General features: G+C 29.4%; 1 protein-coding gene across 1 annotated transcript in view; it reads right to left on the bottom strand.

Annotated features, from left to right (window-relative positions):
• The window catches only part of LOC129968482 (NAD(+) hydrolase sarm1-like), a 153,432-nt gene that overhangs the window by 104,143 nt on the left and 22,997 nt on the right, over window positions 1–26,292 (bottom strand). Inside the window, exon 2 of the mRNA XM_056082408.1 lies at window positions 1,470–1,613. The gene's annotated coding sequence lies outside the window, so the exon portion shown is untranslated. The remainder of the gene's footprint in view (window positions 1–1,469; window positions 1,614–26,292) is intronic.

Genomic DNA, 26,292 nt, shown 5'->3' with positions numbered 1-26,292 from the left:
TAGAATAAGGACAAATATGATTATTTCTTTATTGCAATAAGAAAAAAAATTATAAGACATTAATTTCAATTCACATTTTGAGTTTTGTGTGAAGTTGGCAAGACATTGAAAATTCGCTGTAAATCAGTTAAAACTAGTTCGAAATCCTTGAAATTGGATTACATTATAAAGAAAAGCAAGTTTTTAAAAAGTTTTGCGCATTCATCACTTTAGGTAAATACGATGCAGCTTAAAGCCAGCTGCTTAGAAAGGGAATGTTATTAAAAGAATGATGGCATATTAAGAAATTTTCGAAAAGGCCAAAGTGCAAAAATGAGTTCGAGGCGACATTTGCCAAAACTCTTATAGGCCCATAGGCCGATTAGGAGTAGAACAAAGGGAATCCTTTGTTGCAAGATGACTAAACATCGATCCTTTAGCGCTGAATCTTTGGAGGAATTAGTTTTTAACAACTAGTTAAGCATCTCGAAAACCTACTGAAAGAAGACAAAGGATTACCATTTCTTCAGTACTTACGACTTAGTGCACGTTGAACAGGACTGCAGCGCCATCTCACTTTAAATTCAAGTTTATCTTGCTACAGAAAGATGATATTAGACAAGACGGTTCTCAAAAGAATGTTTGAGTCTTATGCTAGGCGATCAGTATTGTGTGTTTCGCTGACTTCTTGTCGCAGAAGAAAGTATTTGAATTGGACACGTAGTCATGAAAAATGTACTGAGCATCTGTGAAGATCTGTTCTGTCTACCGATGAACTCCGTTTTTTTAAACAGTGATTTTGAACAAGTTCACATATTATAGAAGCCATAAGGGAACGGGATACCTAATCAGATCTTAATGCGGAAAGGAGTATTTTTAAGTAAATTTAAAAACCTGCAAGCAGATAACGCACGGCCTTACATTACTCTCCTCGTGCACCAATTTCTTGAGCATCGTATAAAATATAGATCAAGCAGAAGAGTCAGCATGCTTTAATCTCTTTGAGCAACGGTTTTTAGAATCTTTCTGGCATCTATCCCTCCCCCCTCCTTATTCTGCATGGACTTATAACTTCTTTACATGACCAGTGAACTTTGCTGCCCATGCAATTAATCGACGGCATAAATAATATGATATATCCTTTAGACTTGTATCACTGCTCAGAGAAATCATATTCATTATTGAAATATTTCTTTGCACTTCATTTGTATATTCAAATTCAGGACATTTTATGTCTTTGTTGAAATCAGAGTATGTTAACTCCGTGCATAAGATTTTAATTGAGTTTTTAAGTTACTCTTAGTATATAAATATTATCACACAGTTTCGTCCAGTTTACTTGCATACTTTCCGAGTTATCAATAGTTTTCAGTTCGCATCTTACTCTTACGAAACAGCGTAATAGCACAGATAGTTGAAAAATTGTGATATTTTTCCTGTAAACCTATTATAATACACTCCATACATGGTAAAAAGGAATTTTTACTTACTTATATTTCCCAATCTTAGACTGAAGAGTAAATCCTATGAAAATGAAGCTCTGAATTCGGGAGCAACACTGTGATTCGACCAACTTGATGAAATTTTCTTCTTACGTAGCATTTGTCGTCTCCAGTTCGATTTGTGATTAAAACCTAAAACAGAAAAATACATTCATAAACGCCTTGAATCAAAAAACCATTTTCACTATTGACAGCTAAACTTTTATGTAACACCAGTTAAAGGGCAAGCATCTAAATTTCGGAAAATCTCTCAAAGTAAATAATCACAGTAGAATTATTCAAATCAACTATGGGGGAGAGCGAGCAGGAATTACATACGCAAGCAGTTTCTCCAAGGATAAACACGTTCATCACGTTTTAAAAGTCGAGGCAGCAGATGAAACCACGTTAGCCTACATTTGCCTTTCAGCATCCACCGTGAGGTGAATTGATAAAGACAGGCAAATAATCCGTTCATTGGCATGTTTTTTTCGGCGCCCTTCGTCCCTGCTTCTCTTTGACGTACACAAATTGCATTTTCATTGAAGAACGTCGTGTGTAACATGTTACGGAATCATTCATTCATTAAGAGCCGGAAATGAGTGGGACCTAACCTTCAGCAGCGGGTGTGGTCACTCCTCATCGTTCGGTACACAAATCACTTCCAGTAAATGGATGCTTTCCTCAAAGGACCGTAAAAGTGGTGACATTCATTCACAGAATCTACAGAAGAGTAGCACTAATCACCTCGTTAACAGAGATCTGAGTTGAGATGCTACGTCCAGTCCTTAAACATATCGTTAAGATTGGTCAGATCTTTAATCTAGGATTTAAAGATTCAAGAAAAGTGACCCTAATCACCGTAATAAAAAGTTAAGTGAAAAAATATGATGCCCAATCATCGACAATCAGTATATGGTAATATTTTTTTGTCCAGATATAAACGCTGTTTTAAAGAAGAGATTCATCAAATATTGTGCAACATAATATAATTACTAGCCACATAATGAAAATTTAAAAATCGCCAATAAATTTATTTTTCTAGGTATTTTATTCAAAGAATTCCAATAAATATTGAATGATGAGATTTTCTTCAAATCAAAATATTAATCTTAAGCAAAGTTTCACTATTCATGGGCTAATCTAATTTGCTTCTCAAATTGAATTGAAATAATGGAGAAAAGTAAAATTAATTTTAATTATTTTTTCTTAATTTTAATTATTATATATCTCTATTTATCATGTTTGCACTAGAATTCAAAATATATCCTGTTACAGTTCTTACTAAATTTTATGTAATGAAAGTTTAATTGCACGTTCTGCTGTCGGGAGCTTCAATGTTAAAAGTCACAAATAATCACAAAAGTGCATCTTAGAATGAAATATTTCATAACTAATTATCAAATAATTAAATTACATTAAATTTATACTTATTTATTTGTAAGTGGCACCTTATTCCTTTGTCTTATTCCACATATGCATGCACTTACTTAGAGTTATAAAAAATTTTCTTTCGCCTCAAAAGATATAGCGGATGGAAAAGATTTTAAAAATCTATTAATTCCCACCATTGACGTATCATTTACAATTATCACATTCTAGTTTTACTTTGAGTCTTCCAGTCTTACTTTACTTTCTTTTAATACTTACTGCTTATCGAACCAGATTGATCCATTCTTCAATCGGAGGTATTGGATACCATTTCATTTTTTTTAAAGAAACTTGAAAATATCTCTGAAATCCATAGCTGTATTTATAGAAGATAATTGAGAATTTGAAAGTATTCACAATATTGGATAATGCCAATAATCCTAGATATTTTCAAAATAGGAATCATGTAAAAATGGATGAAACGTTCAGTTTTCTTTAAAACGATTCATATTTTTGTAAGAGACCACTAGTAGCTAAGAAAATCTACTGTATCAGCTGTACTTTGACCGAGCGCTTATATGGATGATACATGTCATATAATTTTCACAAAGCGTGCGTCATACATATAAGATCAATTAGTTTTCAAATCCATTGAAGCTACAGAACTAAAGCATTAAAAGAAATGCTATGTTACTGATGACGTCACTTTTTTTATGAGCTTCAACCGTACAGAATATAAAATGAAATTAAATTTACAGTTAAAAGAATAAAATTGAAATAATCTACGTCGTTTAATACACCTCAGTCATCGTCTGGTATTCTGAGAATGCAGACGATAAAATAGATCACGCGACCGTCTTCAAAATACGAACGAGATTTGAAATGAAAAAGAGAAGTTTTCTGCTTCATAAATTCACTGAATCTACTTTTATTTGTTTGTTTTCTATCCTAAAATTGAAAAACTGAAAGTAATTTTTTTATATCTCATTCTGAGCAAGCCAGTTTTACGATTTAGAAAATTTAACGAATAGATGTTTGCGTTAAAGAATAAGCTTTTCGATATTTAATTATCGGCTTAAAAATTTCCTCAAGGTTGACATTTTTCCACTGGAATGAAATAAAACTTTTGGAATTTTAACGATCACCTCTATACAGAATAAAGTGCTATAATTTATAAAATGATATTTTTCTTTGTTTGTATTTCTTAAAAACTAGTTTCTTCAAGCAAAAAAGTGTTGAAGGTCAACTATTAAATTTTCCTTATATTTAATTACGGATTAGAAATTTACTCCAGACGTAACAAAGTTGAATTTCAAGGATTTTTGAAATTTTTATGGACTAACAACAATTTCCTTTCCTTTAAAGACTGTGGGTTCATTGTTTAAATGCAAGTAATGCCTTATTTTCTGATCTATTAAGGTGAAAATAGAGTTTCGTAATTCAAAACCACCAGACTAATCACAAGCTTCTGTAAAAAAAAAAAAAAACTAAAACTGAATTATCGTATAATTATAAAAATTTATAACAATATACTTACATCACGGAAAAATATATATTACCACAAATTATAGTTCTATGAAGCAAGTGAAGATATATAAACAATTTACATTAGTTCCTGCTAGAAATTTTATTTATAACTTATATCTTAGTTTCGTAAATTATATCTATAGAAAAATTTATGAATATTATAACATTTGAATACTACAGGAAAAGGGTAAAATCATGCTCAAATGATAATCTCCAACGCGCTGTGCCAATTTAATTTTAGAATCCATATGCATTTTGCTAGTTGAAGAATAGCGTGACGTCTCATCTCTGTAAATCATTCCAAAATCCGCTTTCACAACCTCCATGCCATTCCATTTTTTGGTTCATCCATTTAGGCGTATTTTTACCAGTGTCACTTCAACCTTCTTCATTTAGACATTATCAGCATAAAATACAAGCCCTCTCCCTTTCCACCTTCATTTATTGAGAGCGCATTCTAAATAAAACGATGGAAATTCGGACTCTCCTGATATCTAACCTTCTGTTCCAGTTGGATAGGCTACCCCATGGAGGCTCGATTTTGATGTTCCGTCACTCCATTGGCATGGCTTGTAGTGATCGTAAATATTTAGTGTAAGACAACTTGTAGTAAGATAACAAGCGTAATTACATTTATAATATGATTATTACATGTTATGAAATTATTATTATTTAAAGAAAACATTCACTGTTAAATGTATGTGTCCATAAACACAGAGAAAAAATATGCGGTTTGTTTAAAGTACAGGAAACCGGAAGTTTACTTTTCCTTTTTCTTTTATGTGAAAAATTTACTGCCTTCGATCTTCGGCATAATTGATTCCATTTCCTTTCACAGCAAGGTTGAAAGGTTTATTAAGCTCACCCCCAAATGCAGCTATGTCATACTTCTGTTTACTATTCCAACGATTTGGATATTTATAAAAATAATCAAACACAAAAAAGAAATTTCATTGTAGTATCCCCTCCCCAATAATTGATTTAGATGCAAGTTTTGACACTTATTTTCAGATTTATCAGAGAACTATATTTCAAGGTTCAACTTCCAACAAAATTTTTTAATCTATGTTGCATTGAAAAAAATACCCGTGAATAACCGAAAAAAATTTGGTTAATTTAAGGTTATTCAGAAAAATACTTCTCAATGGAAAAAACACCTTTTCGAAATCCTCGAATGATCGCAAACGTGTTCTTTCCATAAAATTCCCCTTAACGTCCGTGATACAACGTTCCAATTATTCTTTCATTTAGTTGACTTAAAATATAGCGGGATTTTCCACTATAAAACGCAAACAAATACTACCGTTACGATCACAGAGGTATCTGTTTTCTTCTGTAAAGTTTGTACAATTGTATCGTAAATATTAATGCTATCGTATATCGGGATTTCGTGCGGCAAGGTCATTGCAAATTGAACAATGAGGAAAAAAATATAAAACATGGATTTATAATAGAGAAAGATCGACAAGAATTTTTTTAACGTCACATTTACGTTCACATACGACATATAATTAATTTAATGTGCTATATGTTGTATCGAGGTGATTTTAACGCTTACCGGACATAGCAAATTTTCATTTTCTAAATTGAAACTGCTAATGTAGGAACACAATAGGCAAGGTTACAAAACCAAGGTTGGATATTGAATCGCGTAAAGAAAAGATTGTTTAATCTTACGTAGATAACTCACAATTTTAAGATAGTTAACTATGTTAAAAAGTAGATTTCTTGAAAAAAATTAAACACTTTTCTAAATTTAATATTCTTAAAGTTTGAACAATTTACTTTATAAAACCATTTGAATTTTGTTCCGAAGTCCGTTTTTTGGAAAGTTACATAGATTTTTATATTTGCATTTATGTAAGCTATTTTATTGCTATTTTAGATCTCTAAATATTATTTTCACAAATTCTAATCTTTTGTAGAAAATTCTTTAAAAAAATCTCATGCATTAAAATCGAATGCACATTTTTGTTCAAATTCGGTATCAGAAATTTTCAATATGTTCTGCAGTTTCTGAATCACAGAATAACTAATCTATTCATTTACAAAAATTCTGTAGTTATTTTAATGCTTCACATGAAAATTGAATGTTAGATACATTCTAACCCCCCCCCCCGTTATTAAAAAGGATGGACAGTACAGTTTATTTTTAAGTTCAGGGATTAAATAATAAATTTCTTAAAATGTTTGGAAAATTTTAAGCAAATTATTTGATAAAGCTCTCAACTATAAGATTTTTGCTTTAAACCTCTTTTTTCGCCAAAAAAGCCCATTTTTTCTAAATTTTTTAAAAAACTCCTTTGATATTTAACTGGCATATTTTAGTTTCATAGATATTTTTTTCAATCTTTTTAATGTAAAAATATAAATAATTTAGAGCATTTTTTCAAAACATTCCGAACTCACTCATACATATTAAACTGGTTAATTTAAACAAAAATAAACAAACATTTTGTTTCGTAGTTACTTTGCAATTTATATTTTTCATTGAAAAGACCTAGATTTTGTTGTTAACTCATATCGAGCCCCCAAGCTTATTCTTAGTTTCAATAGATTTCGAATATGAAGCTACAAGGTAGCCGTAAAATAAATGTGAGATATTTGGAGAAAGATTGGAGAAAAAAATAAAATAAAATAAAAATACTGTATTTTTTCAAAACATTCCGAACTCACTCATACATATTAAACTGGTTAATTTAAACAAAAATAAACAAACATTTTGTTTCGTAGACTTTGCAATTTATATTTTTCAATGAAAAGACCTAAATTTTGTTGTTAACTCATATCGAGCCCCCAAGCTTATTCTTAGTTTCAATAGAGTTCGAATGTGAAGCTACAAGGTAGCCGTAAAATAAATGTGAGATATTTGGAGAAAGATTGGACAAAAAAATAAAATAAAATAAAAATACTGTATTTTTTCAAAACATTCCGAACTTACTCATACATATTAAACTGGTTAATTTAAACAAAAATAAACAAACATTTTGTTTCGTAGACTTTGCAATTTATATTTTTCAATGAAAAGACCTAAATTTTGTTGTTAACTCATATCGAGCCCCCAAGCTTATTCTTAGTTTCAATAGAGTTCGAATGTGAAGCTACATGGTAGCCGTAAAATAAATGTGAGATATTTGGAGAAAAAAATAAAATAAAATAAAAATACTGTATTTTTTCAAAACATTCTGAACTTACTCATACATATTAAACTGGTTAATTTAAACAAAAATAAACAAACATTTTGTTTCGTAGACTTTGCAATTTATATTTTTCAATGAAAAGACCTAAATTTTGTTGTTAACTCATATAGAGCCCCCAAGCTTATTCTTAGTTTCAATAGAGTTCGAATGTGAAGCTACATGGTAACCGTAAAATAAATGTGAGATATTTGGAGAAAAAAATAAAATAAAATAAAAATATCTATCTCCATGCCAATGTAATTAAATTTGATTTACAAACTATTTCGATTTATAGGGGAAAAAAAGAATATTGGAAATTCTTTTCCAAGACATCGTAGCATGAAAATGTTTTCATACTTTTTAAAATTTATTCTTTAAAAATTATATAGCAGCTGTAACGTAGACATAAAAAATTTATTTAAAATCTCTCCACGCGCACATGCAGCATAGCAGAATTAAAATAATTAAAAGTATAGTTCTAAAACGTACTTAAAAATAGTTTTAAAAATTTAGTAAAATTGGAGAAGAAAAATTATACGAAAATAAAATTAAAGTCACAGAAAGTTCACGCTGTGAATTTGAAAGTGGTGCAAAAATTATTTTTGATAATATGATATTATAATTGATAATATGATCCAATTTTTTGAAAAAAGGTTATATTTTGACTATTTTTTAATTTAAGAACTCCAATTGAAATTTTGAGAAACTAAACACTTTTTTTTTATTGACAATCTATTTCACAAGAATTTGCTACGAATCAAATTTAGAAACTGTAGGTCTAATAGTGTGTTTTTGAGTTATTTTTTTAATCATTTTTCTCATTTGTCACAATATGTGTCCAGCTTATAAACATTACAACACTTATTTAAAACTTAAGTACCTCTTTTAGAGGCAATTGCAATAAGGTGTGTAACACACAAATGGTTTTGTCGATTCATTTAATTTACAGAAATCGCAATTTTTATTTTTTTTAAATTCATTTTGATACCATTGATGCATATCTTCAATGAGGTAGCAATTGACATTTCTAAAAAATGTTTTATTTTTGTTTCAAGCCTTATGACAGAATGAAACAGCTCGGAATTGATTTGTTGGAACTTATAGTGTTATGTTATCCTTCAAGGCATTGGGTTATTAAGATTCCAACAATCCCTTTATAAATTATACTTTTCAGATGAATGTCGAAATTAAAAATCAGACTATGATCTGGGGTATGTGGTGACTACCTGCAAAAAAATGCTCTACTACAATAGTTATCTGATGGTTTGTAAAATATTGCAAACTTTATAAAAATTTACATTATTTCAACTGTGCTTTTTGAATAATCATCTATTTACCGTACAAATCTCAGTATTTTAAATTCAGGCAGTATAAATGTACCGAATCTTACACATCGGCATAAAATAAAGTTTATATGGATGCACTGTAAATGGATGCATCTCCAGCGTCTATTTACCATGCAAATCTCACCATTATGGATGCAAGAAATATAAATTCATCGAATTATAAACATCAACGACGCCAAAATAAAATTTGTAGAGAAGACCGTGATTTCTCTCATTTTTCGGTTGACATGATCAACTGCATGAACAAACCATATAAGAGACAAAATCTTTTATTGCATAAATTTTAATAAATAAATTTCTTTTTCTTTAGCATAAATCAAAATAATAGGTTGGCTAAACTTAGTTGCTATTTTTTATACAACAGAACCTCAAAAATCTGGAATTATTTTATTCCTCAATTTTCTGGATTGTTCCAATACGATTATTGTATCAGACTCGCAAATTTTGTCATTTGAAAATGAAGGACAGAATTTGCACTGAAGGGGAAAGAAACTGTTATCTTTGCATATGATGCCTATAGTATGTTTAGATAGGAATCAAAACATGAAAACATCAAAATAATAAGCGGCAGTTGCACATTTCTCAGGAGCTAATTACTGCATATTAAAGCCAAAACACCTTATAATCCTAGAAAAAACGATATCTAAATGTGTGAGTAATTTTTGTATATGCATATCTATATTAAAATACACACTACCTCAATTTTTCAAATGGATTCAAATTTGAAATCTCTTTATGAAATTAGCTCAAATACGTACAAAACTTTGCAATTTCAAAGAAATGAATGTTGAATGATGGACAGTTGAAATTTGGGCTTAATAATCTGAAATGAAGCTTTTCGTTTTCTAGATATATCCCAAGACGTAATGGATTGAGTTATTAATTCTTTCTATCCATTAAATTGCTTCTTAAACTAAACATAATCTGTACATCCTTTAAAATTTACAGCAATATTTTATAATTATAATTAATTATTAAACTTATTATCTTAAAAGACAATGAGTAGAAACAAATAAAAAATTTGGATGCCAATCGTAATGAAACAAATAAAACACCACTGTGAGAAATTTTAGTGATTTCTATTCAGTAATTTAGAGGTTTGTTTGGTTTAGTTATATTAACATACCGTTTTAAAGCAACTGTAGAGTTATTTGTAATTTCGAGGATAAGTGACGTTCTAAAGCGCGCCTAAAACAAACATTTCAACCCTTTTCGTGAGTCAATACAACGTACCATAAACAAGAAATGGAGCAAATATTTGGATTAGATTAATAATTAGTTACATACATAACAATATTTCTTTTTAAAATAATTACAACGAGGAAAAAAAACAAAAGAAGATGTGAACAATCGATTCAACAAACTGTTTTAATTCGATAGCATTTGAATGCAATTATTTTTATATCTAATATATTACAAAGAAAGAAAATTATTATGATTGCTGAACGGTCTGGTGAATCCTTAATTCATGAATAATAATAATAATAAAATTTTCGAAAGGTTGGTTCAACGAAGCATAAATGATTAGATTGGTAAAAATATGATTAGGTAAAAAATACGAACGATTAAAGTAAAATAATAAATCGGTGAAAGTACTATCAACACAATTTTCTTATTTATATATATATATATATATATATATATATATTTGAAAAATTAATTGACAGTAAACCCAACATCGAAAAGTTTAGCAACTGATGTTAATTTTAATTTTATAAAAAGTTTATAATGAAAATTATTCCATTGATAAAGAAATTTTTCAAAAATAAAAACTAGTTATCATTCCAGCTACTCTAAAAATAATTTTGATAAAATATATTTTATTTCAGATTAACTATTCAGAATTTATTTCAGATTGAAATTTTTCTGGACACTCGATTATTTATTAATCTAAATAACATATGAAGAACGACGTAATGACATGCCGAATGATTCGACCTTGGTATGCCTGGTTTTGTAGCATAGGATATAAAAGAAAAAAAGAAATTATTATATCCAGTATTTATTTAGGATAATAAGAAAAATATAAATAACCTTTGTCAAAGTTCTTTTTTAAAAGAAACAACAAATTTTTTGTATTAATTATTTTTTTACATTTTTTTTCTATAAATAAACATGAAAATAAGAATGTATAATTTATGTATAATCCCGGGCTTAAAGTATAAAAATAATTTTTGTTAATGCTCTTTAAAAAAAACATCTTTTTGTATTAATTATTCTTTTTATATTTTTTCTATAAATAAACATCAAAATAAGACGGTATAATTTTGGTTTTATGTTTTAATTAATGTTTTTTTTAAATACGTTTATGCCGATGCAGGTCTTTTTTAGAAATTCTAAAAAACTCAATATTAAGTTCATGGATTCAATTATGAAATATTGAAAATAAAGGTAAACATTACAAGCATGACGTAAATTCTACATTTATGTATATCGAAAACAATCACAAGACATTTTCCCTTGTAAATTTTAAATTGCTTTGCTTGAAATTACTTAAAGTTTCATGTCCGGAGGGTTCCGGAAGGAAAATTACGGTTTACTATTAGAAGAGTGAATATTATGTGATAACAAATATGAAGACAGAATCTTACGCAAATATGATTCAGAAAATACATATTATATATATATATATATATTGCTGGGATTTTAAAGTTTGTTAATAGAAAAAAATAAGTGTTCGAATACTGTTTTATGGACTGCATAATACGCTCATTTGGTAAATTTTAGCATGAAATATTTGAAATCGATTTTCAGACGATTTCTTTATTTCTGTTTATTAGTAAAGAGAGAGAGAGAGAGAGAGAATTTGATATAAACTACTGTTTTCAATGATATCGCATTTGGACGCGAAACCAATACATCAGGAGCCCTTGATCAGAAACATAATACTTTTTAACATAACTTAAAATGTATTAAAAATTTAACATTTTGAATTGAGTCACAAAACTTTGAAATGTTTTATTTCAAATAATGAGAAATATTTTTCGCTGTGCTCTGTTTTCTAAATTGACAACTGGCAAACGGATTTCCGTTCCCCATGTTGAAAATTCAAGTTTGAAGCAAATATTTGGAACACCACTCTTAAAATTAATTCTTGTAGGCATGAGATATGATAGGTCAATTTTTGCTTTTTTTATCAAGAAATCCTTTTTTAAAAAATAATTATAGCTTAGATAAAAAAAAAAAAAAAGGGTATCCTATAAATATTAGCTTACAAGGGGGTTTCTAAAAGCGCGAAATATTTGAAATCGATTTTCTGATGATTTCTTTATTTCGATTTATTAGAATAGAAGCATAACAGGTCTCGATTTTAAGGCTGTCATATGCATACATTTAATAGACGCTTAAGCTTAGAGAAGAATTGGCTTTGTCCATATCTAGAATGCAAAAATAATAATTATTATTATTATTATCATGTCATTTTTAAAGCTTAACAATAGTTAACTTTCCTTTCTATGATAAATTAATTCTCCATTTACCGCAAACACAGAGGTGTTCCAGTATATAAAAAGAAAAAAAAGCCATGAAGACCTGATTTACACGATTAGGTGCTCACTTGAAACAATAATTCTGCTGTCATGAATTCAAATGAGACTTAACTAATGGTTTCCACTTATATCAAGGATATCTGCCAATCAATTACGTTGAAACAAAAACAATTCAACATGATTTTGAATACTTATTTAATAATTAAATAATTAAAGATAGTTCTCCCGAAACTTTATTCTGTTATTAACCAAGGCGTGGCCTATTGCATCCGATATGTTCAGACAACAAACAAGCCTAGCACCAAGTCTGTCAGATATTTCCATAACGTGTTTCGCTTTTATCATTGATACAAAGGGAGGGCTGTCAATCTGAAGGAGACACTCAGCATATATCAAAAGCGTTCAATACCAAAGACATGTTTATAAGGATGGTAATCACGAGTACAAGCGAACGAGGGAGTGGTGCCGAGGCAGGCACACGTGGAAAGGTATCCTGAAGAAAATAAAAAGAAAAGCTACTTTTAATAACCCGTTTACTTTAAGTGCGTAGGTGCGAAAGCAAAATGTATACACTTTTGAAAACGAAGACAGAGAAAGTACGGAAAGACCGCATAAGTAATTGATCATTAGAGTCGACATTGTGCTGCGGGTGAAAAGAACATTAATCCAAGGTAACCTTCAGCCTTCGCCTTTAACTATTTAAGGTAAAGCCAATTAATAAATAAAGTTGAAAAATTCACTGGTCGTAACATAAAAAAATGTCACTTAATATGAAAAGCTGTTAATAACGAGGTATTATTTTTAAGTGTTTTCTTTCCCTAAGGTAAAAACAATAAAAGTCTATATAAAATGAATGGTAAGATAATATGAATAAATAAATAAAAAAAAGTTAAAATACAGAAGTAATTCCACTTTGCAAGACAATGTTCATTAAATCCAAATAGTACTTTTTTCAACTTTTAGAATGGATTTAAAGCATTATACTTGACAATATGCTTCGATTTATCAAGAAATCCAGTTTAAATCAAATTATCAGATTTTAAAATGTTTCTGAAGTTCGGGGCGATATGACATTTCGTGTTGATAAGCTCTTAAGGGAATATTACCTCAAAGTTATTTTAAACCCCCTTTGAAACATGATTAACAAAGACTTTCTATTATTCGGATCACATCCATCTGGTCCTACGCGGTCAAATTAAAAAAATAATCGTTATAGCAAATAAAAGAATAATTTATTTTGGCAAACTCAGAAAAAAGCTACAAGAAAGAAGCAACAATCTAACAAGGATTTTTTTGAAAACTAAAAGCTACTCTTTTTGACATCTACACTGTAATGTAGTATAGGACGGACTTCAACAAACTGTCACTTCATAATAACGCTCAAAATATTAAAAATAATCTTTTTATGCTTAAAACCAGCTTCTATTCTATTTGCGGATCTCTTAGTATAAAGTTAGTACTTTCTAAATATTTTATATTTATTGTAGAAAAACTAAGATTTTGTCTATAAGCATTTTTCTTTTCCTTTGTGGTTTTTTCTTTGTAATAAAATGAAGCAAATTACAAAGAATTAGCTAGAGATACCGGACAATACCGAGTTGAGAAACTGCGAATTTACTCTACCCTATTTTAAAGAAAAAATTATTTTTCTTTCGTAATATATTTCTTTTTTTGTGTTTCATTCATTTTGTCTTCTTTTTAGGATTTATGATCCATATTCGTATCTTTTCGATTTAATGAATCTTATCAAATTTTTAAACAAATATTCAAACCCAAGAATATAGATTTTGAACCTTATGATATAGCAACAATGGCTAAAAGGAATAAAAGAAGTGCCTGAATTCCAGATAATATGACGATAAAAGAAGACCAAAAATCTGCAGTTAGAAAAAGAAAAGTTTAAAGGAAATATCTATAAAGCTGTGAAATTGATGCGATAAAATATTTTTAAAAAATGAGCAAATTTATCGAGTGAAATAAAATTTTATTTAACGAGCTCAAAAGGAAAAAAGTACAAAAAGGACATATAATTCATTAAGCGGGATCCTTAAGTTCTTAAAAGTACTGCAATATGAGATAAAAATAGCTCAAACAGTTGAAAAACGTTTAAAAGACATTGCTTTAATGTAATTATTACTCATTCTTAAAAAAGTTTTGCTTTTATTCGGTATAATAAAAGCAAAAATAAGGATATCTGATTAAAACAATATAATTTTAACATAGAGAAACACGTGTGAATGATAGATGTAATTAAACAGTGAAATACATTTAACATTCCGACAAAAAAATGGTATTGATACAAATTTTATTCAAATTATTTTTTTTGAAAGAAAAAATTGCAAAGCAAGGAAAGTGGTGTTAGGGAATTACTAGCTTTTGCGAATTTTAAGATGACATAAAAATAATTTTCCTGTGATGATATATTTCGAAGTTATGGCAGAAAAACACACAATCCTTTTACCTCCATTTTACTTTCTTTAGAAGGATGCAGAAATTTTTTGATAGCACAGTTAATCCTTCCGAGTGCTAAGAAAATGTGTGCCAAATTACATACGTTAAGGTGGAATTATATTAAGTTCAAACAAATAAACAGACATTCAATTTTATACAGAGAGAGATTACCTTATAAATTTATTAACAATCCAGAAGTTTATTAATCAAGACGACAGCAAATTGCATGAGAAAAATTCACGATATTATACATACATATTTGACTACTGCTTAATTTTTTTTTTTCATTTAAGTAATGATAATGCTGAAATGAAAATATTCTCAATACTTTAAAAAAAATGCAAGAAACCGGTTTTTGTTAATTTTTGACAATATGTTGATTTATAATTGCATTCATTTGCAATTAATATAAAAGAAAACAAGCACTTTTTAAAATGCCCCGCTGTTTCTTACAATTTATATTCTTAAAACGTCAATAAATGTACCGAATCTTTCCTTTAAAATGATCTAGTTTCCAGAATGATATTGTAAATGCATATCAACAAATTTCAAAGTTACTAGCAAATATTCAGTAAATTTATCTCGTACAAAATATATAGATTGCTGTTAAAAAAAGATGAAATAGAACGAAATAAAACTTTACAAATAAGAAATTGAAATTGAAAAAACAAACTTTAAAAACATTAAATTTTATTATAGTTGTTACTTCTTGAAAAAGAAATATTTGTTAAACGTCCATTAAATCAGCATATTTCTCTGAGAAAACTGCAGTGTAAAATAATTTATTTTGATATTATTGTAAGTAATGGAACCACATTCTTTAATTAAAAAAAAATGTCACGTATGTTTACATAAATTTGATGGAAGATATGATCAACATCATATTGATTTTCGGTTATTACAAACTTTTGGTTGTTTGACATCTATGTTTTTTTCAGAATTCTTTAAAAGTTGGTTTCTAGAAAAAGCTAGAAAGATCGTTCAACATGTGACCATGTGCATGGGCACCCTGTAAGATACACGTGAGTATGAAACCATTAGTATGAGCCATTAGTGAGTATGAGCCATTAAAGCAGCATATTTCTCTAAGAAAACTGAAATGCAAAGATAATTTTTATTATATTATCGTAAGTAATGGAGTCGCATCCTTAAACTTAAAAAAAGCGTCATATACACAAATGGACGTAATTTGCATATACACAAATGGACGTATATACAATTAATGGAGGCTATTATCAACATCTGGTTATTGACTATTTTTTTTTTTTCAGAATCCTTTAAAACTTCATTTCTAGAAAAATCTAGAAACACCGTCCAACACGTGATCATATGCATGGACACCGTGTAAGATACACGTGAGTATGAAAAAAAGAACTTATCAAAACACAAATAAATCATCTGTATCATGCTTTGCAATAATTAGTTTGATATCTTGGAACTAATTGGTGATCTAAGGATGTAATTGCGCAATACCGAGCTAAAAAAATAATGAAATGTTCAATTTAAAGAGTTCGGTAACTTTACAACAACTTATTAGGAGGTACTAGCCTTGAAAACTGCAGGTCTGCATTCAAAGGTACAGTCGGGAACATGATTAGATGATTAGAAAACTAAGGACGTCGGCATGAGAACCGGAACATTTCTTTTAATTTACGAGGCTATTTAGAAGTTCATTCAAAACTGTAAAAGTCTGCGTTTTCTTTTCATATTTAATTCTGGAAACGAGCAGCTGAAAAGGTTAATACAGTACAGACGTATCAACCCTGAGTAAGATAATGGCTTTGACTCGTGAACTTTAAGTGCTAAATTCACTTTAAGGGTTGTTATGTCTCTTTAAAGCAGCTTAGACACAATTATGTTTTTTTATGAATGAATAACATGCAAAACTTTAAGTCTCCCTTTTTTAAAAATTAAAGTTCTTGTCATCTCAACATAGTAAAATTTACTGCTACACTGTAAATACATTTAAAAAAAGATTTAAAACAACATACCGTAGATTCAGACATGCAAGAAAAAGATCTTGCAATTTGAAAATTCTTATCCGAAAAGTAAACAATCATTATAAGAAATGGTAATAAATTCTTAGCAATTTATTCTTTTATTCTTCACAAGATAAATGGATAAAACAGGATTTCTAGAAAATAAAAGTTAAAAACTATTCTCGACGATAATAAAAAAAATTGAAATAATGATGCCACTTCAGCTTATGAATTCAACAGAAAAAATAATTTGATGGAGTAATCTTTCAGATAATTTTTCCAATAAAATTTATTTAAAATGTAAATAAATAAATCAAATGCAGAAATCGTTTGCAAGAACATCAATACGTTGTACATATAGCTAGTAAAAGAATGTTCAAATTAATATCTAACATCAGTGAGTAAATAAATCGTTTGCAATTGAAAAACCATTTTATGAAAAATAAATCAGCTTTAATTCAATCGTTTTGTTACTAAATAACTAAATCATCAACAGAAACTTAAATTAGATAATTTATTAAAATCGGCAGTCAATTTTTCTGAACAAATGGCTGGAAAAATTAATTAATCTCGTTAATCTTGGGAAGAATTCAATTCCGTTCCGTTCCGGTAGCTGAAACCTTCACTGATCTATCAGATTGTTTATAATCAATTTATTTATTATATGTTGCATATAAGTTGCACAATAATGATGAATTAGTTAGTTATAATTCAAAGTGGCAAAACTGTCAAATTGGTGGTGATAATTAGGAAAATTCTCCAGTTGTTGAGACTGCAAGTTGTTTTTTATTTTACAGTGTCTCTCAAAATGGAGAGGAAGCATTTTCATTTATAGACATTTATATAATAAGCACATCTATTTCATTCATGAGCAAATTTATGAAACTAAAAATTTCCAAATCATTACAATGGTTGTGGTGGGGACCTGTGTCGATGTTTTTCGCCTTAGATAATGTACAGAGAAGAAGTATATGTTTATTTCTCTCAGAAGCAGAAAATAGTGAGGAGCAGAGAAACTTTATGAAATATTTAGGAATCATAGGAATTGAATTTGAAATAAAGCCTTTTAAAATCAGTTCCGTGGTTGGGGGTAGCAAACTCTCTATCACAAGATTTTCCTCATAGAGAATATATAATAAAGTTTGCTTTTTCAGTATTTTTTCAAAATATGAAGGATGGTGGAAGGTGATAGATACTCGATGACATATCGAGCTGTCATGGACTTCCATGTACAAAAACCGGGGAAATCAGGCAAGTGGTTATACATGTAAAAGTGTGTGTGTGTGAGTGCGCTATAATTGGTTGATTGTTCATTGATCTACGATACTTTTTTAAAATTATATTCATATTTCGTAGCAAAAAAAGGTTATATATCTTGATAAGATCGAAATGGTGTCACAAAAAAAAATCAGAACCACTGATTTAAAGCGTCTCCAAACGGAGCCCGAAAAAGTTAATTAACACTTTCCGATTTTAAGTAATCTGCTTGCTGATCAACATATATTACCTCTTACAATTATATTGCATTTACATATGAACAACATGAAGAATTATCATGAATATAATAATTTTAATTAATTAATCTGGATGATATGAATATTTTTAAACATAAATTATATTTAAATTATTTAATATTTTTTAATCAAATAATAATCTAGGTTGGAAAATATTAAGAGAGTAGAAAGGTCTAAACTAGACAATCTTACGCCTAAATCATACGACAAACACAATTCCTTCTCTCACTTACAGCATCGCACAATTCAACTCAACTTAACCAATCTTCAGTATTCAGAGCTACAAGAAAACAAAAGAAAAGGGATAAAAAAAGAAGAAGAAAAAACACGAATCATGATCATCTAATTGATAGATTACATTTCGCACATTCAATCTCCCGGCCCAAGGCGTCAACTGGACAAGACAAAAAAAAAGAAAAATCGTTCATTGGAGAGACGAGAGAGCAGATCTGCATGTACACTTCACATCAGAGGGAGGGAAGACGAAGGCTCTGCACGAAGGCATTGTTTCGCCGTCGCTTTCTTTCTTTTTCTCTGCCAGAAAGAGTGGCTTCCAACATTTAGGCCAAGGACGGCACTCGCCTGCTGCTGCTCCTGCCGTAGTAACAAGGCCGGCAAAGCCGATCGGCCGCCATTCATGCGTAACAACACAGCATCGTGCTAAGAATCGAGATGCAGCAGAAAAGTGTTCTTTTTTGTTCTCTCTCGTTCGGAAAAAGGGTTAAATTTATTCCACCTTTCGGTTTGGGTCATCGAAGGTAGAGTTTGAGTTGATTTATGGCGCGAAAATGAATATTTTGCCATTTGTTTTTGTGGTGGTTTGTTGTTCAGTTCATGGTAAAGGGTACACCTGCTCTACATATTTTATGTTTGTAGCTGTTTATAAACTTAATTTATTCTATTCAATTAGCTGGACGATCATTTATAAGCGCACTTTTGTATAAGACAATGGAAAGAAACTGAGATGAAGACATTTTTTTTTCTTCTACGCCCTAATATTAGATGAAGGACAATCTAACCTACTCGATGAATCTAAACAATGAAGGCGATCAGAATTTTAAATTGATATTGTATTTCTCATTTTTCTATGGCAACGATTTGTATTACTCTTTCTTTTATTTAGCGAGTTTATTTTGGCTGCTACTTTCTTTCATGCGGCCAGTAGGCAGCGCATGTAAGACTGAAAAATGCTGTTCGCTCGATAGCAAGTAATTGTTCCGATGGGACAACCACATGCCACTGTATTGATTTTTTTTTCTTTACTGCGCATGCGTTGTAGAATTTGGTGGTTTTTTCCTTAGCGCGAAAAAATTTATCACTTATCATAGATTAATTCCGACATTTTTTGCTCTTTGTTCTTTCTGATGCCAGGTTGTTGTTTTTTTCTTTCATTTTATTTGTCATTTCTCTTCTATAGTTTTCCAAATTTAGGTATGTTGATTTTTTTTTTATTTTACCATGTTTATTTGTGCAAATATCCATCATTTTAATACGATATGCAGTGAAAAAGAAAAATTCTGCGACGGCAAACCGGCAATTTATAGCCAAGAACTGAATGCCTGAATCTATCTTATGAAATTGTGGCAAACATAAATCAGTCCCTTTATGCGCATGCGCTACCTATTGACCGTCTTATAACTGGCCAAGTTAAATCCGGCATCATACTAAATACTGCAATCGTCAAAAAATTCTATTTCGGTTTCCACGTTCTAAACCTTCCAGAACCCGTAAAACACAATTTTGGAATTATGTCTGTATAGCTGTGAACACGACACCTCAAAAACGTTTTGAGTTAAAAAAGTGAATTTTGGTGTGTGACATTAATGTCAAAATTGTAAGCTTTTATAAAATTTTGGGCGAAAGGCTCCTTAAAGATGTCAGCCTATCTACCTGTCTGCATGAAAGTGGATATGATAATTTAAAAACGCAAAGAATTAAAAAGATGAAATTTGATACAAAACTTTACCATCTGAAATTTAGGTACTTATCCTGTTGACAAAATTCGTCAATAGGAGACCATCTATGTTGTTCGCGTGCATGCCATCTAATACATTCGCGTGCATGCCGACGCAACAATTTAAAAACCCAATAATTTACTTCGATAAATGAAATTTGAAATTCCGTCTGGTAAATCTGTTTTAAAATGTGACCTAAAATGTGATCAAAAAAAAAATCTTTGAAATTTATACAGGGTTTTCTTTATGCATTACAATTGAAAATACAATATTTTGAGTCATAGCACGCACAAGTTAAGGAAGAGGGGAGGGGTGATTGCGGACTTTGCTGAGGCATGTGAGGTGTTGCTGCCTCCTTCCTTAATTTACTCTCTCTTTTCTACAGCTATATGTTCAAGATGCAAACTTTTATAACGAAAACCAAAAAGAAAAAGATATTGTGTGAGAGTATATAAAGGATTAACTCTCCCATTTTGTTTTTTACTTGGGTACCATATTATTTCTTCATATTACTGTTGCATGTTTAAAAACCTTCAAATGTCAATGCAAAATAAACTACCTTTTAAGGGCAAATTTCTGAAAGCATTAAGCAGGGGGGGGGGGAAGATGGGGATGATCTTTTTAGAGCATTGACTCATTTATTAGGCAGAACAAATAAGAAACATTTGTCAATTCATGAAAAAATTGCAGTGAATGTATTTATAATAGTATCAAATCTTTTTATACTAATTTACCAAATGTATTTTGGAATGTTTTAAATATTTTATTTAAGGAAAACAGACAATTCTTCACAGAATAACGCTAGATAAGGGTTAATTAGAAGGCATGCGTAATTAGAATTGCTATGTGATCGTAACGTTCGTTATTTAAATATATTGAGGTCCACTGAAAGAAATGTCAGGGTATTGTAAAGGAAAAAATATACCCCAATTTATTTTAAGTACTATAAAGATTTTTTCAGCCACAAAAAATTCCTGTTAAGAACAAAGGATCAAAGATTCATTTTCAAAGCCACACGAATCCCCCTTCAAAAATTTAATATCATAATTAGGCATCTTAAGCATTTTTCGGAGCAGTTAATTCAATAGTGAATATTGCATTTTCATGCATAACTATATCGAATCCATTGTGTAAAAAAATGAATTTACATTATTAAGAAATAAATCAAAATCACCTAGTAGGTAATTATGTAATTACAGACACCTGTTTTATGCATCGGAAATTTAAGTTACTCACATCACGTAATCAAATACTGAATGCTACATTTTCACAGTGTTATTTTAATTATACGGCAGGTGTCAAAAAATATCAAATTAATAGCTTTCTAATGAAGTTATATGCTAAAATATTTAAAGAAAAATTTGTTTCTATTTTCTGTAAGTAAAGCTTTGCCAGAATTTACGGCAAAAAGTTAAAAGAGTGAAGATATTTTTTTAGGTTCGAATAAACCAGGTAACATAAATATAACAAACCAAAAAGCGGTACGTTTATATTATGAACAAGAAGAGCGTAATTTGATTGATCAAATGACGATACCGCTAAAGCAAACAATTTAAGCCGCAACCGTCTGATCTTTCGGAAAAAAGAGAAAACAATTTTCATCTTTCATTGAGTAATATCATTAGGAATGACAACATAATAACACATCAATGTTTAATGATGGAAGTGATGAATGATTTCTTTGATTTATTTCGGAAACTTAAGTAAATAAGTAGAATATGATGATGATGATTCCTAGATTTTCCAGAGATGAGAAAAATGTGTTCGCGCGTTTCATTTTTGGATGAAGTTTTCGCATATTTGGCATTTCTATTAGATATGGAAATATTATAAGTAGAGCTAATATAATTTAAGATTAAGATAACCTAATCTCAAAGTTCCCAGAAGAAGTTTTGAAATTGAAAGATTTATGTTAAACAATAACAAATAAAAAAATAATTAATTTTAAAAACGCGCTATTATTAAAGTGCAAAAAACATTTATATAAAAAGAAAACTGTGTACCAAACAAAAGTGTCAATAATTGAAGCGCTGTTAAAAATACTCTAAGCAAATTAGAATTTTAATCACATTAATAAATATTTTTAATTTTAATAAAAGTTTAGAATTTTTTAATATTTATTATATATTTTTTCAATTAATAATACTTACGTTTTCAGTTTCTTCTTTTATGGTTTTTGTTTTGATGTCTTATTTTTAAAATAAAAAACTTTTATATTTTAAGATATCAATAAAGGGATTTTTTTTAAAAATACGTTATTATTTTAGAATATTATATTAACATTATACTATTATTATTTCATAATTCAGCATTATGAATATTAATTAAATAAATTTATTCGATCCTCAAATCCACTAACAAGTTTCTACTTATAAGGAATCAAAATTCATTTAAAATTAAGTGACTAATTGGAAGATTAATGTTGAAAATATTAAAATGGCGTATACTTCCTTTGGGAACACACAGTTGTATAAGATTTCACAATTCTATAACTTGATGAAGCGCATGATAAAGCAATTACAAAGTTTCATCTTTACGAGCATATAAATGCTTATAATAAAATTATGCATTTTATGCATCTATGTATGACAAAATAAATCATACAGAATATGCGTTTATGTGTCAATGCATAATTCAATAGACTTTTTTATATAAAATATACCAGGAACAATATTTCGAAACATAAAATTTCAGTACGACCTTTTACATGCAAAAATCAAAATAATAATAATAATTTATTTTGGTCTTGTTTATTTTGTTTGATTTTTTTTTACCATTAATGCTTCCAATTTTACCACTTTAACAAATAAAAGTGAAATTAAAATTTACCGGATGTAAATAAATGAAATTTTGTTGCCATAATGAAAATAGCAAGTTAATGCTAAATTAGTACCTAGTTTTATAATCAGAAAATCATTCCAGGAAAATAACTAAATTTCAAGAGGGAGAAGAAACGGTTTATCAATGAAAAATGATACTGTTTATTTGAGCATTATAACAGAAATGAAAACAAAATGACCTACAAAATTAATCAGTTTCAAGTTTTGTTCCAATTAACGACCGGAAATTTTCGATTTCTTTTTCAGTGGCGGCAAACTATAAAGGAAATAAATTAAATATATCAAATACCTTTCTATAATTAATACTAATACATGCGCTATAAGTAATTAAAAAGCTTATCTTTTTCAGAGACGCCATTCATAAATAGTTAAAAGTTTTAATGAAGGGAGTGATGTGGAACACGATATGACAAAGTTTTTGACTTCGTTGACTATCAGCGAACAGTTATTTACCGTACCTCCCCTTAAATAGAGCATGGGTAATGATCCAAATGCTATTAGCATCATTGAAAGGGATAAACGAAAAAAAAAAATTAAGAGATTCGAATCAGTCTGAAACATGATAACATGGTGTTTTATTTTTAAAATTGAATCTTAAGTGTAACAACGATAATGTGCGTATAAAAAAAATGTATTTAAAATCTTCTCAACGCATGTGAGCATAAGTCATTAAAACAGTAAGAAAAATTGTTGTAAAATATACTTAAAAATATTCTTAAAAATGTATTAAAATAAAACAAAAAATTGTGGGGAATAAAATTGTCATCCTTAAAAAAGCTTTTTATTTTAAATGTTAAGCAGAACGAAATTATTTTTTTAGATATGCTCCGAAAGTTATTGGCAGAAAATTTAATTTTATTTATAGATTTTTAATTAAAAATTTAATTAATTTTCAAACCTTCTTTTAGTGAATATCTACTACTTAGAAAATTAATAATGTGCTAAATTTGGCACGAGATCCAACCGTCTGGCGTGGAGATTGTTTTAAAGGATTTTCTCATCATGCATATCGCACCACATATTTTAAAGATAGCATCCACTAAGTTCATTTACTCCGCACTACCAAAATAATGGAGCTTCATAAATAGTAATGCTAACCAATAAATCTTATCACGTTAAAATTCAAATTGGCCGGAGTTAATCTGAGGTTATAGTAAAACAATAAAAATTTTGAAATACAAACATCTTGGTTATGATGACGTTAATCGATTGCATATGCAATCAATGATTTTAAAGAATCGATGATTTTAAAGCAATTGAACTTTCTGATCAAACGGCAGAAAACTATCACATCGAAATATATAGTACAAATGCTTTAAAGAATTCTCAGAAAAAAACTTGCCAAATTTTGACGAATGAATGTTGGCACTATCCTAGTAACACCAACACTCAAAATGGGTCTTCTGCAAGCTATACATCTATCAAACGATATCAAAGCCTTATCATAAACGCTTCTGTTGTTCAAATATGATCTTCAGATCACGAACCTGGAATTCACCGATTCTGAACCAGAAATTCTATAACCCAAATAAAATATCAAATATATCTATAAAAAACAAAAATAATTAAAGATATTGCAAAAAATAAAAATTTTACATATATACAAATTAAAATCAACTTTTATTCCCCCCCCCTCCTTTTTTAGAGACTACATTTCTGAAACCAAATAAATTTGCAGCAGAGAACACACCGCTAATTATATACCACCATTTAAATCTACATATTTTCAGCCGAAAAAAAGAGCAACTTCTATTGAGCTATCCGTTAATTGAAATATTAAAAGAATTTTTACTCATTTAATGATTAATGATTAAAGAATATTTACTCACTTAACACATTAATGAAGAAACACCTACCAGAAGGCGGAAACCATTCCAAAGGACTTGTTAAAAGAAACGTATGTAACAGTTGAGGAAAACAAGAAGAAATGACTCAACAATTCTTAGATTAGCAATTTGATTACAACGAACATTCTATTTAAATTGTAAACGCTTGATTCTTTATCCTCTACAGACACACGAATCGAACCGAAATAATCTTAACGAAAGGGCCCAATTAATGGAAGATTACAAATTGTGCCAAATCAAAGAATGTTGATTGTAAAAAGTAAAAATGGATATGGGACAAAATAGAATAACATTCTTTTAAGTTAGAAAAGAAAAACGGATAAGCAACGGAAATTCCTTGCATTCCTTATTTATCTCCTATATACTTTTATTGACTCCATCCCTTTGCTAAACCGTTAACGCAAAATCTAAAAAATAAACATTCTAATCTACCAAACTGTAAGAAACAATTCGAAAAATATTTTAAATCTACACCCCGGTTTTACCCGAAATCGAACGACGTTCTAAGAAATAAAAGAGTATCGAATAGTTTTTGACACAATTTTATGACCATCTCAATCTTTTCTCGAACGTTTTATGCGCCATTCGTAATTTTTATGGCGGCAGAAATGAACTAGAAAGAATGTAGGAGCAGAAATGGGTTGCGAGGACAATACACTACACTGCATTGCATTCCGATATAAAAATATAGAGCCAAGAGCACTGAACATCTGTTTACACATCTGTTTGTTTAAAACCATTCGTTCTAAATACCTCTTCTTCCAGCAGAATTTCAATAAAAGGAAGTGGACCATATAAAAATATCTGTAACAAATACCTCAAATGCAGAAGTAAAGCAATCATTATAGCCAGAAATATCTGTCCCGTATAAAATTTTGAAATTTCAGATCAATTTTTATCTGAGATCGTTACAACTTTTCGTGTCCACCAATGGTTAAGATATCGCATGACTGAGGAATACGAATCTGTGAAAGATAATGCATTGTATTACAATGCTTTTAACAAGTCATATCTAAAATTAGAAAATCTATGTGTGCTTCAACAGAAATCTACTCATTGTGGTCCGACTAGCTATTAAAAACTTTTTAAGTTTTCCTCAACACTAATGTGTCCTTTGAAGGCAATGTACTTCCATTCACAGGTACCGAGACACATTAGTCCGCTTTAGTCGATAGAAGATTTGAAGCATGAACTTAGCCAGAAATGCATGCTAATCTGGTCTTGCCTTTATTTCCTCCCTTAACCTTAGATTAGCCTATTCCAAATTTCAATAGCCGCTGCTGTTAGATGTTGTAGAAAGGGGATAAAACTGAGAAATTAGTCTAGGACACAAGA

Source organism: Argiope bruennichi, chromosome 5 (assembly GCF_947563725.1).
Source record: "Argiope bruennichi chromosome 5, qqArgBrue1.1, whole genome shotgun sequence".
Taxonomy (NCBI): Eukaryota; Metazoa; Arthropoda; class Arachnida; order Araneae; family Araneidae; genus Argiope; species Argiope bruennichi.
Note: the sequence above shows the minus strand (reverse complement) of the source record. Positions and strands in the feature narration are given on the sequence as shown.